Raw genomic sequence first — 12,805 nt, forward strand, 5'->3', positions numbered from 1 at the left:
AGAAATTGTGGTTCATTTACACAATGGAATATTATTCAGCTATTCAGAATGAGGAAGTCTTGCAGGCAAATGGATAGAACTAGAAAATATCAGCCTGAGTGACGCAACCCACCCCCAGAAGACATGCATGGTATGTGCTCACTGAAAGTAGATATTAGGTTAAAAAGTACAGAATACCCAGAAGATAATCCACAGAAGGTTAATGAGCCAAAGGACCCAAATCGAGGATGCCTCCATCTCACTTGGGAAAGAGACAGAAGCAGAGGGCAGAAGGGGGAAGGCAATTGGGTGGTAGAGGGGAGAAGGATGGGGATGTGAAAAGGGAAATATGGTCAGGTTTTGGGTAAATAAGGAGTTAAGCTCTGAGGGCCAGCAGAATTAATAGAAATACACATATTTGGAAGATGGGAAGTTGGGTAACCCTCTATAATATACCAGAGACCTGGAATGAGAGATAACCTCAAGAGTCTAAGGAAGAGACCTTAGATGAAATGCCCAACAGTGGGAAAAGAAAACTTATAGAATCCACCTCCAGTAGAAAGACAGGGTGTCAAGAGGAAAAATGGGGTTGTCGTCCGACAGTCAAAACTCTGACACAGAATTGTTCCTGTCTAAAAGAACTGAAGGGATAAAAATGTAGAAGAGACAGACAGAAAGGAGGTCCAGTGACAAGCCCAAATTTGGACCCATCTCAAGAGGAGGCTCCAAGTCCTGACACTATTACTGATGCTATGATAGACTTACAGACAGAAGTATAGAATGGCTGGCCTCCAAGAGGCCCAACAAGCAGCTCACTGAAACAGAAGCAGATAATTACACCCAACCAATAGTTTTAAGTTAGGCACCTTTGTGGTTGAATTAGGGCCAGGGTGGAAGAAGTGAGAAGGAGGGAAATCCCATAGGAAGACCAGCAGTCATAACAATTCTGGACCCTGAGATCTCTCATGTACTGAGCCACAGGCAGGTAGCATATAATTTCTGATCCAAGGCCTCCAACATGTATACAGCAGAGAACTGCCTAATATGAGCTCAGTGAGAGAAGAAGCACCTGTGACTGAAGAGATATGAGGCCCCAAGATGTGTGAATGCCTGGCTGGATATGGAGATGAGGGGGGTGGGAAATCCTCTTGGAGACTGAGGAGGAGGGATGGAATGGAAAACTGCCAGAAGTTAAACCAGGAGGGGGATAATAACAAGACTATAAAAACATTAAAGATAATAATAAAAATAAATAAAATACACTTAAAAATGAGATCCCTTTTTACAGCAAATGGAGGACCATTACAGAAAGCCATAATTGGATAGAATGAAAATACCAACATATTGTGGGGGTACCAGACAGATACCCCCACAATCAAAACTTCTAAATCAAAACTTCTGCATGTATAGCTCAAGGATCATGCAGAAGAAGAGGCAAAAACATTGTAAGAACCAGAATATCAAGCAATCTACTGTAAAAAGCTCTCTGAGAAATGGCTACAAAGAAGATAGGGGAAAAAAGACCAAATCTGTAGATATGTTAATGTGGGAAAAGAAAAATTTCAGAGGCCTACCCTTAGTGAGGGAGCTACATATGAATGCTGGGGTAAGAACAATTATCCTCTACAAATGATGAGCCTACTAATTGGTTTTATATTTGGAGAATGGTCAGCCATGAAATCATATAGACTATATTCATCAAGAAAGGTATACTGATGAGGCAGTTTCTTAATGGATGTACATGCATGTACATAATAAAAATACTAATAGTGGTGATGATATTGATGAGGAGGAGGAGGAGGAAGAGAAGGAGGAGGAAGAAGAAAATAGGAGGCATGTAATGAGGACAAGAGATGAGTAGGAATGGATGGTGGAAATGGGGATAATTATATAATTTTATTTCCATTTAAATATTTTAAAATCAACTATAAAACTCTGAAAACACTAATAAAATTTGTCTGAAATATCACTTATGTCAAGCATGCACTAGAGTCGATGAACATACAGTTGGGTAGATAGGAAAGTAAGAATTATCAAAGCACATGAGAGATTCTCAAAATTGTAATGATTTTTAAATAATTAACAATAAATTTTTGATGTGCTATAGCATACACAATAACTACTAAAATCTTCTGCTGTGAAATGGAAAACATCGATCACATCATGGATACACAGAGCTGTAAACATGGGCCTAGAGGAGACTCTGTAGAGCTCAGGCAATGTGTCCAAACCTATGAAACCAAGAAAATGAAAACAAATATCATCTGTCATCTCTATCAGTAACATTTACTCTCTGGTGAAATGATCCACCTATGTTTGTGCTAATGAGAACTCATAGTTATACAACTCAGCAGAAAATTAACCTGAAACCTATATTATTATTTCTGATTAAAAACAATGAAAATGTTTTAGGTAGAACATTACCAACATGACTTAAGCACACATACCTAAACTAAGATGCAAGTGTATAAATTGGTATTTACCCTTGGTTTTCCTTAGTTCTTCCACAAGACACTGTGCTTCCTCTTGAACACGGTCCTCAATGTTCCTTTTCCCCATGCCAAATTCCACAGGGTAGTGAGTGTGAAGTGTCTACTCTTTTTCCATCTGTTTCCATTGATAAAAACAATGCCTAAAGAAATGAGAAGATACTAGAAATAGATGCTAGGAACAGGTGAGATGGAAACCATAGAGATGTCTCACTGTACCTAAGATGGAAGGCCCATCCCTTTCTTTCAATCCTATATCTCACAGTAAATACTGTGTAACCTGCACATGAATATATACACTTACTTACCAAGGCCATTATTAATCTTTTCTGCCATTGGAATGTTTCCTCTACCAGAAAACTCCTCCCCATGATCAATCAGAGCTTCCTTCACTGCTTCATACCAATGCAATACAATAATGGGCCATGAGCCCAAATACAGAGTGAACACGGGGCCATAGGCTTTTGAGAACTGGAAATAGGAAAATAAAAGACAAACACTAGCAAACATGTACCTTTAATCTAAATAGTGTAAACCTCATTCACACTGATATTATCTCTGTAGTTTAATGTTTTTATTTAGGCAAACTCACTTTCAAATGGTTCTGAAGCTAACTTATATAACATTATGGTAATTATCAATTGCCTACAGTCAACCATGTAATGGCTTAGGGTTCAGGCAGTTGTTATGCAAAGATTACAATGAATTTTTCCATCAAAACATTCAGTAGAACACCAGTCACCAGAACTCCAGGTAGGCTATCACTTGGCTGCAGACTGCCCTCTCTTTCTCAGTGCCTATCAACTCAAACTGAAATCATGCCTCTCACCCTTCTCACCTTCTCCAACCTACTAACTNGAACAGAAATGTCCTGCTCAACCAGAGGCCAACTTTTTCTGTAGAAGTCCAGGCTACAAATTGAGTGGAAACCTTCAACTCAACTACAGGTCACTCAGACCAGAAGATGAACACAAAACAGAAGTCAAGGTACAAAATGCCCACACTACTAAGTTTAATTTACAGAGTTAATGTTATATGTTGAACTTCTGATAGCATATTTACAGAGAGGACATCATATGGGACCATAATGAACAAAGAGTAGTAAAAGAATTCTTAAGGAGTAAAAATACTGTTCATGCTATCAATATTACACATCAAATTTTAGTATAGAACTATAGTGATATAATACTCACAGGAAATAGACAAGTATACCAATGAAGTAGAAAAAAATGATGCAGAAATAGAACAATAAAGCTGGGCCCACTTGATGTTTAAAGTGTAAAGTTTTAAGTCATCACAAATGATTCTATTGATAATTCCAGATTTGGTTTACTGCTAAAGACAGAGAGTGGTCACTGTAGAAGCTGTATCACATGTATGCAGTATTTTCTGGAAAAAATGGACCCTTATCTCACAGCATTAAGCTTCAGACTTAGGCTTGCATGAACTAAAAATAGATATGAATATCACCAGTTATGATGAAAGTTTGGATTCTTTTTAGCATTTCTTATATTATTCCATCTCCATTGGTATTTAGTTAAATTGGGCATCAATTTATTTCTATAGAGTCCAGCATCAAATGCATAACTTCAGTAAAAATTTATGTCTAAAAATATTACTAACTTACTGAAAAAATATTACTCACTATTGACCTTTGACAAAAGATAAAGGAAAAACTGCTGTTTTAAAAAATAATAAATATTCAATTTTTTCTTTTTCCCCTTTTCTTTTCTTTTATTGGACATTTTCCTTATTTACATTTCAAATATTATCCCCTTGCCAAGTTTCCCCTCTAGAAACCCCCTATTCCATTCCTCTTCTCCCTGCTTCTCTGAGGATGCTTCCCCACCCACAGACCTACTCCAGCCTCCCTTTCCTGTCATTTTCCTACACTGAGGCATCAAGCCTTCACAGGAACAAGGGCCTCCCCTTCAAATGATGCCAGACAAGGCCATCATCTGCTACATATGCAGCTGGAGTCATGGGTGCCTTTATGTGTACTCTTTGGTTGGTGGTTTAGTCCCTGGCAGCTCTGGTTGGTTGACATAGGTATTCTATGGGGTTGCAAACTCCTTCACCTACTTCAGTCCTTTCTCTTTTTTTTTTTTTTTGATTTTTAATATTTTTATTACATATTTTCCTCAATTACATTTCCAATGCTATCCCAAAAGTCCCCCATACAGCCCCCCACTTCCCTACCCACCCATTCCCATTCTTTTGGCCCTGGCATTCCCCTATATTGGGGCATATAAAGTTTGCAAGTCCAATGGGCCTCTCTTTCCAGTGATGGCCGACTAGGCCATCTTTCGATACATATGCAGCTAGAGACAAGAGCTCCGGGGTTCTGGTTAGTACATCATGTTGTTCCAACAATAGGGTTGCAGATCCCTTTAGCTCCTTGGGTACTTTGTCTAGCTTCTCCATTGGGAGCCCTGTGATACATCCAATAGCTGACTGTGAACATCCACTCCTGTGCTTGCTAGGCCCCGGCATCGTCTCACAAGAGACAGCTATATTTGGGTCCTTTCAGCAAAATCTTGCTAGTGTATGCAATGGTGTCAGCGTTTAGAAGCTGATTATGGGATGGATCCCTGGATACGGCAGTCTCTAAATGGTCCATCCTTTCATCACAGCTACGAACTTTGTAACTCCTTCCCTGGGTGTTTTGTTCCCAATTCTAAGAAGGTGTACAGTGTCCACACGTTGGTCTTCATTCTTCTTGAGTTTCATGCGTTTAGCAAATTGTATCTTATATCTTGGGTATCCTAAGTTTTGGGCTAATATCCACTTATCAGTGAATACATATTGTGTGAGTTCTTTTGTGATTGTGTTACTTCACTCAAGATGATGCCCTCCAGGTCCATCCATTTGGCTAGGAATTTCATAAATTCATTCTTTTTAATAGCTGAGTAGTACTCCATTGTGTAAATGTACCATAATTTCTGTATCCATTCCTCTGTTGAGGGACATCTGGGTTCTTTCCAGCTTCTGGCTATTATAAATAGGGCTGCTATGAACATAGTGGAGCATGTGTCCTTTTTACCGGTTGGGACATCTTCTGGATATATGCCCAGGAGAGGTATTGCTGGATCCTCCGGTAGTACTATGTCCAATTTTCTGAGGAACCGCCAGACTGATTTCCAGAGTGGTTGTACAAGCTTGCAATCCCACCAACAATGGAGGAGTGTTCCTCTCAGTCCTTTCTCTAATTGATCCAGTCCAACGATTGATGGCAACCATTCACCACTGTATATTTCAGGTTCTGGCAGAGCCTCTCAGGAGACAGCCATATCAGGCTCCTGTCAACAAGCACTTCTTGGTATCCATAATAGTATTTTTGTTTGGTGACCTTTTATGGGGTAGATTCCCAGGTGGAGCAGTCTCTGAATGCCCTTTCCTTCAGTCTCTGATCCAGACTTTGCCTACATTTTTCCTCCTGTGAATGGTGTACTCTTTGGTTGGTGGTTTAGTTCCTGGGAGCTCTGGTTGGTTGACAGATTAAGTGGGTAGGGTAACAACTGGGAGGAAAGAGGAAGCTTCAGTCAGGATGTTAGTAACTAAATTTATTAATGAAATAAATGAACTGGCCTAAACTTCCTCAACCTGAAAACTTGTTTGTTACTCTCTTTCTAAAAAGCGCCAGCTGTAAAAGGCATAAGGTACACAATACATAGCAAGAGGTATGACCTTATGTTTATGTATAACCTTACTGCCTCTAGGACTATAATTTCATTTAAAGCAACACCCAATTTATCATTGTTATGAAGATAGTAGAGGATCACAAAAAGAGTACTTACATTGGTTAAGGATTGGCTGAAGTTCTTCACATCTATCTGAAGGAAATTACCAATAATCGGGAAAGGAGTGGGGCCAGGAGGGAGCCTCCCTCTGCCATACCTCTGTCTCCATAGTGAGAGGAGAATGAGAGAGGAGAGAGTGAGCACCAAGATTGTGACAAGATCCATGGAAGCCCCCCTTATTCACACAGTTGTGATCAGGCATCACTGACCTTTTTATAGCAATTAAAAATCATGTTCCTTTCTGAGCATCATTGAGTAACCCATTAGGAAAGCTCTAATCTGTCTCTTTCAAGTACACTTTGTCCCTTTGATAGAGATAAAAAGATGTTATTTACCCTTGACCATTTCACGGAGCCCATTTGAATTTCTGGGTAACAGTACAGACTTGTATCCAAGTACTACTTCTAAAAGTAAACAAACATGTTTCTAATGTGCAGTTATTCTTGAAAAGTAATAAATTAATTTTGAAATGCAAGATAATTCCTCAAACATTACATATCATCTCAGTGACCAGGTGGTCATAAATGATGTATTTCATATATAACTTGTGAATATTGTTATACTCTATGGAATAAATTTATTTTTAACAAAGTCATATGATATAACATAGTAGGCCTCTAACTGACAATGCTTCTGCTGTATTGGCACAATAGCTAGAAATATATTCATGCTCCACATGATCATGCATAAAGTTTTTTTCTATATTAAACATGCCAACATATTTTGTTCAATAATGTAAGCATTTTAGCTCTTACTAAACTCTTCTGCAAAAAAAGCTAAGAAAACAAAACATACATATCAGTCACACATCTTTACTCAACCACAAAAGACCAGTATGCTTTTGCTAAAGCTAATGGAACAAAAAGAACAGTCAGTGTCTCGCAGCTCATAGCTTGAAGACCTTAGAATTCACTGTGACTAATGAGCATGCTTACTACACAGACATTACTATAGATTCATAAAGAAAAGTCTTAGAATTCTTCATTTTCCACTAATTAACATGTGAAACTGGCTAAGCACAATTCTACACAAAGATAACAACAATAATTGACACTACCTAAACATCCCCAAACAGCACTACCAACTGGGTACCAAGTGTTCAGATGCCAGTGCCTAAGGGAGAACATTTCTAGCTTAACACACATGTTTCATTTGGCACTCTTCCCTACACTTAAACATTCTGTACAATTGTATCCACAATTTCTAGACCTTGAACAATGCACTACATTGATCATAACAACTATGATTAACAGTGAACATGAATCTGGTTAATAATTAATCATTGTCTCAAAATCAAATTGTTTGGTTATTTTGTAATGCTTAGAATGTCGGTGATCCATTATCATGGTTGTCCTCATGTAAGAACCAATTTGTTGCTTTAATTTCATACTACTTTAAAAACCTCCAAAATAACAGATTTGGATTAATCAATCTCAGATTTCTTTTTCACATGAAAGCATATTTGTGCTGGTGCAATTTTACTTATTTATAATTCAGTGTCAAGTTTAGGGTTTTCAATTTTGTATAAAATATAAGAATTGTAAAATACTAAAAAGAGATGGCCTCTGAACTCAACTAGTCTAATTTGTTGATGATGCATGGAGTACCTCCAATTTGTCTTTCAAAAATGAATTGTCTCTTGTGAAACCTTTTTCTTGACCTTTTATTTAATTTTATTTTGGCTTGTCTCTTTGCTCATCATCACTTATTTTTAAAAATATTTATATATTTTTATTACAAAAGTATTACTGCATATTCATTTAATAATTAAATGATTCATAACACCATTTTATTGAAGTATATCATGACTTTGACATTATAAACACACTTGCTTTACCAGATTTGTTCTTCTTCATTATAACTCCTAGTCATCTTTCTCTTCTGAAATAGTCCCTCTTCCATGTCATAGACTACACTTTCTATTTAAGAAAAATTCCAAGTAGAGGCCCCAGGGAGTCTATGGGAGTAACTCTACCTGAGATTCCTAGCAGTGGGGGATGTGGCATATGAAGTGGCCACTGTTTGTTGCCAGGCAAGACTCCCAGTGGAGGAATAAGGGTAGCAACTCACCCATAGAACTTTCAACCTAAAAGATATCCTGCCTACAAGATATGCAGGGACAAAGATGGAGCAAAAATGGAGGTAGTGGCCAAACAATGACTGTGCCAAATTGAAACCCATCCCATAGGCAAAAACCAAACCCTGACAGGATACTCTGCTATGCTTGCAGGCATTGGCCTAACATAATTCTGAGATGCTATACCCAGTAGCCTATGGAAACAGATACAGAGACTCAGAGCCAAATATTAAATAGAGCTTGGAAAGTCTTTTGAAAGAGTTGGTAAAATGATTGAAGGAACCTAAGAAAATGGGAACTCCAACAGCATCAAATAAATTCAACCCTTGTGGATTCCCACAGACTGAACCATGAGCCAAAGAGCAAGCATGGGTTGGGCATGCCCCCAACCCCACACATTTGTAGCAGATATTCAGCTTGGTCTTCATACGGGTCTCCCAACAAATAGAGAAGAGGCTGTTCCTAAACCTGTTGGCTGCCTCTGGACCCCAATCCCCTAATTGGGCTGCCTTGTGGAAGAGGGTTGTGTGGAAGTACACTGGGAAACGTAGTTTGTTCCCTGGTTGAACTAAGGCTAGAAGCCCCAGAAACACTGAAAGGGGCAGTGAGAGCTTTGCCTGCTCCCGTGCACCAGGCCCCTGTCACTATCTCCATAGATTTGTGACCATCAGCCATGTAAGGACAGCACTCCATGCTGACCACCCACATGTAAATGAGATATTCCTAACATCTCAGACAAAGACAATAGGAAAAGAGATGTGATCTGGGGTTATATAGGATCAAGACAGAGATGTCCATGCTAATGATGTACATACAGGAATTTGGCCTCCCCCTTTTGAGGTCAACTACCTCAGTCTATGGAACTTGTCACACAGATCCTACTGGAGATGGTGTGGCACTGGAGGACAAAGGCAATAAAATCTTCTTCCTAGGCATTCCTCCCTGAAAAAGGCCCACCATGAGAAAGGGGGCATGGATTTACATATCTACTTCCCATCATGACAATAAATGGTTGGAACCACAGACTCTCTTTTCATCAAGATCCACTGTGGGGCTGAGCGGTGGTGGCTCACACCTTTAATCTCAACACTTGGGAGGCAGAGGCAGGCGGATTTCTGAGTTTGAGGCCAGTCTGGTCTACAAAGTGAGTTCCAGGACAGCCAGGGCTACACAGAGAAACCCTGTCTCGAAAAAACCAAAACAAAAAACAAAGAAAAACAAAACAAACAAACAAACAAAGATCCACTGTGGGGAGCCATAGAAAAGGCCTTGGCCTAGAGAGCCAACATCTACTGTCTCAGGAAAAGCCTCTCAGCACTCCCAACCAGGATTTATCGCCACCAAGTCTTCTGCCATCAAGCTCTGTGTGACCAGCCAGAGCTCCCCTTTCCCCCCAAGTCCAACTAGATCCAGGCTGCTGGCCCAGATTCTCTTCTCAGCTATTCTGAGTCTTCCAGCAGCACCTGGATGTCCAAGAGCCTGGGACTTGCACTGCCCCAGCCTCTATGCAGTATTGGGGATCCCCAGCCTTCTCCAGCTGTCCCATGACTCAGACTGTTGTTGTACCCAGAATGGTACCTCCATGCTTCCCTACAGACAAGTACCCACCTGGTGTGGCATGAGATAAGCACAGTCAAACTCCCCTAGGAATGCCTCCTCAAGCAGTAGCCATGCTCTTTAGCAGAGCAGACATGGGACCCATAGTCCTACAACTGGTACTTCTAAGAGAAAATGGCTATGGCTTTAGCTGAAATACTAAATAAAGGGGAGATAAAACCTGAAGAGACCACCTCCTGTAGATAGACATGGCCACCAGTAGAGGGATTGGGTCACCCAAGCATCTCAAAATTTTTAACCCAAAAATATTCCTGTCCGAAGGAAAGACAGGGAGAATAAATGGAACAGAAACTGAAGGAAAGGCCATTCAGAGACCACCCCACCTAGGGATCCATTCCATCTGCAGACACCAAAGCTCCCACACTGTTAATGATGCCAAGACCTGCTTGATGAGAGGAGGTTGATATGTCTGGTCCCTGAGAGGTTCTACCAGCCCCTGACCAATACAGATGCAGGTACTCACAGCCAATCATCGAATTGAGCCCAGGGACCCAAATGGAAGAGCTAGAGGAAGAACTGAAGGAGCTCAATGTGATTGCAACCCCATAAAAAGAACAATATCAACTAACTGGACCAAACAGAGCTCCTAAGGACTAACTAAACCACCAACCAAAGATTATACATGGAGGGAGCCAGGACTCCAAACACATATTTAGCAGAGAATGGCCTTATCTGATATCATTGGGAGGGGAGGGATACTTGATGCTCTAGCTTAGGTGGATGCTAGAGCAGTGAGTGGGTAAATGAGTGGAGGTGCACCCTCCAAGAGGCAAAAGGGGAAAGGGAGGATGCAATGGGGGAGGGGTAACCAGGAAGTTGTATATCACTTGTAATGTAATGAATAAAATGATTAATAAAAAAGAATTGCAGTACTATAAGAAAAGGAAAAAGACAATCATGAATCAAGACCTTAGTCCTATTTATCAATGGATGCATTACGTAAGGGGATATAAAAAAGAGGAGAAATCTGAGCCATCAACCTCAGATGGTTCCTGATGTTTTAAGCATGTTGGTTGGTAGAAACTAAGGATCGATTTATATATCGGAAAAGGTACCCTAATAGTCATAAAGAAGATAGATCACATTAGAGTTTGAGCAAGTACAAATAACGGGATAAGAGGGACAGAGGTCATTTGGTTTTAGATTTGCAACATTCTAACTTTTTTTAATATAGAAGAACATGTTTATTAGATATTTTCTTTGTTTATATTTCAAAAGCAATCTCCAAGGTCCCCTATACCCTCCCCTCGTCCTGCTCCCCATACACACCCACTCCCACTTCTAGGCACTGGCGTTCCCCTGTACTGGGGCATATAAAGTTTGCAAGAACAAGGGGCCTCTCCTCCCAATGATGGCCAACTAGGCCATCTTCTGCTACATACGAAGCTAGAGACATGAGCTCCGGGGGTACTGGTTAGTTCATATTGTTGTTCCACATATAGAGTTGCAGACCCCTTCAGATCCTTGGGTAATTTCTCTAGCTCCTCCAATGGGGGCCCTGTGTTCCATCCTATAGGTGACTGTGAGCATCCACTTCTGTTTTTGCCAGGCACTGGCATAGCCTCACAAGACACAGCTATACCAGGGTCCCTTCAGCAAAATTTTGCTGGCATGTGCAATAGTGTCTGTGTTTGGTGGCTGATTATGGGATGGATCCCCAGGTGGTGTAGTCTCTGGATGGTTCATCTTTCATCTGAGCTCCAAACTTTGTCTCTGTAACTCCTTCCATGGGTATTTTATTCCCTATTCTAGGGAGGAATGAAGTATCCATGCATTGGTCTTCCTTCTTGATTTTCTTGTGGTTTGAAAATTGTATCTTGGGTATTCTAGGTTTCTGGGCTAATATACACTCATCAGTGAGTGCATATCAAGTGACTTCTTTTGTGACTGGGTTACCTCACACAGGATGATATCCTCCAGATACACCCATTGCCCTAAGAATTTCATAAATTCATTGTTTTTAATAACTGAGTAGTACTCCATTGTGTAAATGTACCACATTATCTGTATCCATTCCTCTGTTGAGGGACATCTGGGTTCTTTCCAGTTTCTGGCTATTATAAATAAGGCTGCTATGAACATAGTGGAGCATGTGTCCTTATTACCAGTTGGAACATCTTCTGGGTATACGCCCAGGAGAGNTATTGCTGGATCTGCCAGTAGTACTATGTCCAGTTTTCTGAGGAACCAGCAGAATGACTTCCAGAGTGGTTGTACAAGCTTGCAATCCCATCAACAATGGGGGAGCGTTCCTCTTTCTCCACATTCTCCCCAGCATCTATTGTTACCTGAATTTTTGATCCTAGTCTTTCAGACTGGTGTGAGGTGGAATCTCAGGGTTGTTTTGATTTGCATTTCCCTGATGATTAAGGATGTTGAACATTTTCTCAAGTGCTTCTCAGCCCTTCGTTATTCCTTAGTTGAGATTTTTTTGTTTACCTCTCTACCCCATTTTTTAATTGGGTTATTTGACTTTCTGGAGATCAGCTTCTTGAGCTCTGTGTATATAAAAGTTATTATTCCCCTATCAGATTTAGGATTGGTAAAGATCCTTTCCCAGTCTGTTGCTGGCCTTTTTGTCTTATTGAGAGTGTCTTTTGCCCTACAGAAGCTTTGCAATTTTATGAGGCCCCATTTGTTGATTTTTGATCTTACAGCACAGGCCATTGCTATTCTGTTTAGGAATTTTTCCCCTGAGCCCATATCTTTGAGGCTTTTCCCCACTTTCTCCTCTATAAATTTCATTGTCTCTGGTTTTATGTGGAGTTCTTTGATCCACTTAGGCTTGAGCTTTGTACAAGGAGATAAGAATGGATCAATTTGCATTCTTCTACATGATAACA

At 40.2% G+C, this 12,805-nt stretch overlaps 1 pseudogene; it reads right to left on the reverse strand.

Moving 5' to 3' along the window:
* Positions 1-2,462: 2,462 nt before the first annotated feature.
* Positions 2,463-6,433, reverse strand: LOC110287954 (annotated as a pseudogene).
* Between the last annotated feature and the right edge of the window lie 6,372 nt (positions 6,434-12,805).

Source organism: Mus caroli, unplaced genomic scaffold, assembly GCF_900094665.2.
Source record: "Mus caroli unplaced genomic scaffold, CAROLI_EIJ_v1.1 scaffold_18158_1, whole genome shotgun sequence".
Taxonomy (NCBI): domain Eukaryota; kingdom Metazoa; phylum Chordata; class Mammalia; order Rodentia; family Muridae; genus Mus; species Mus caroli.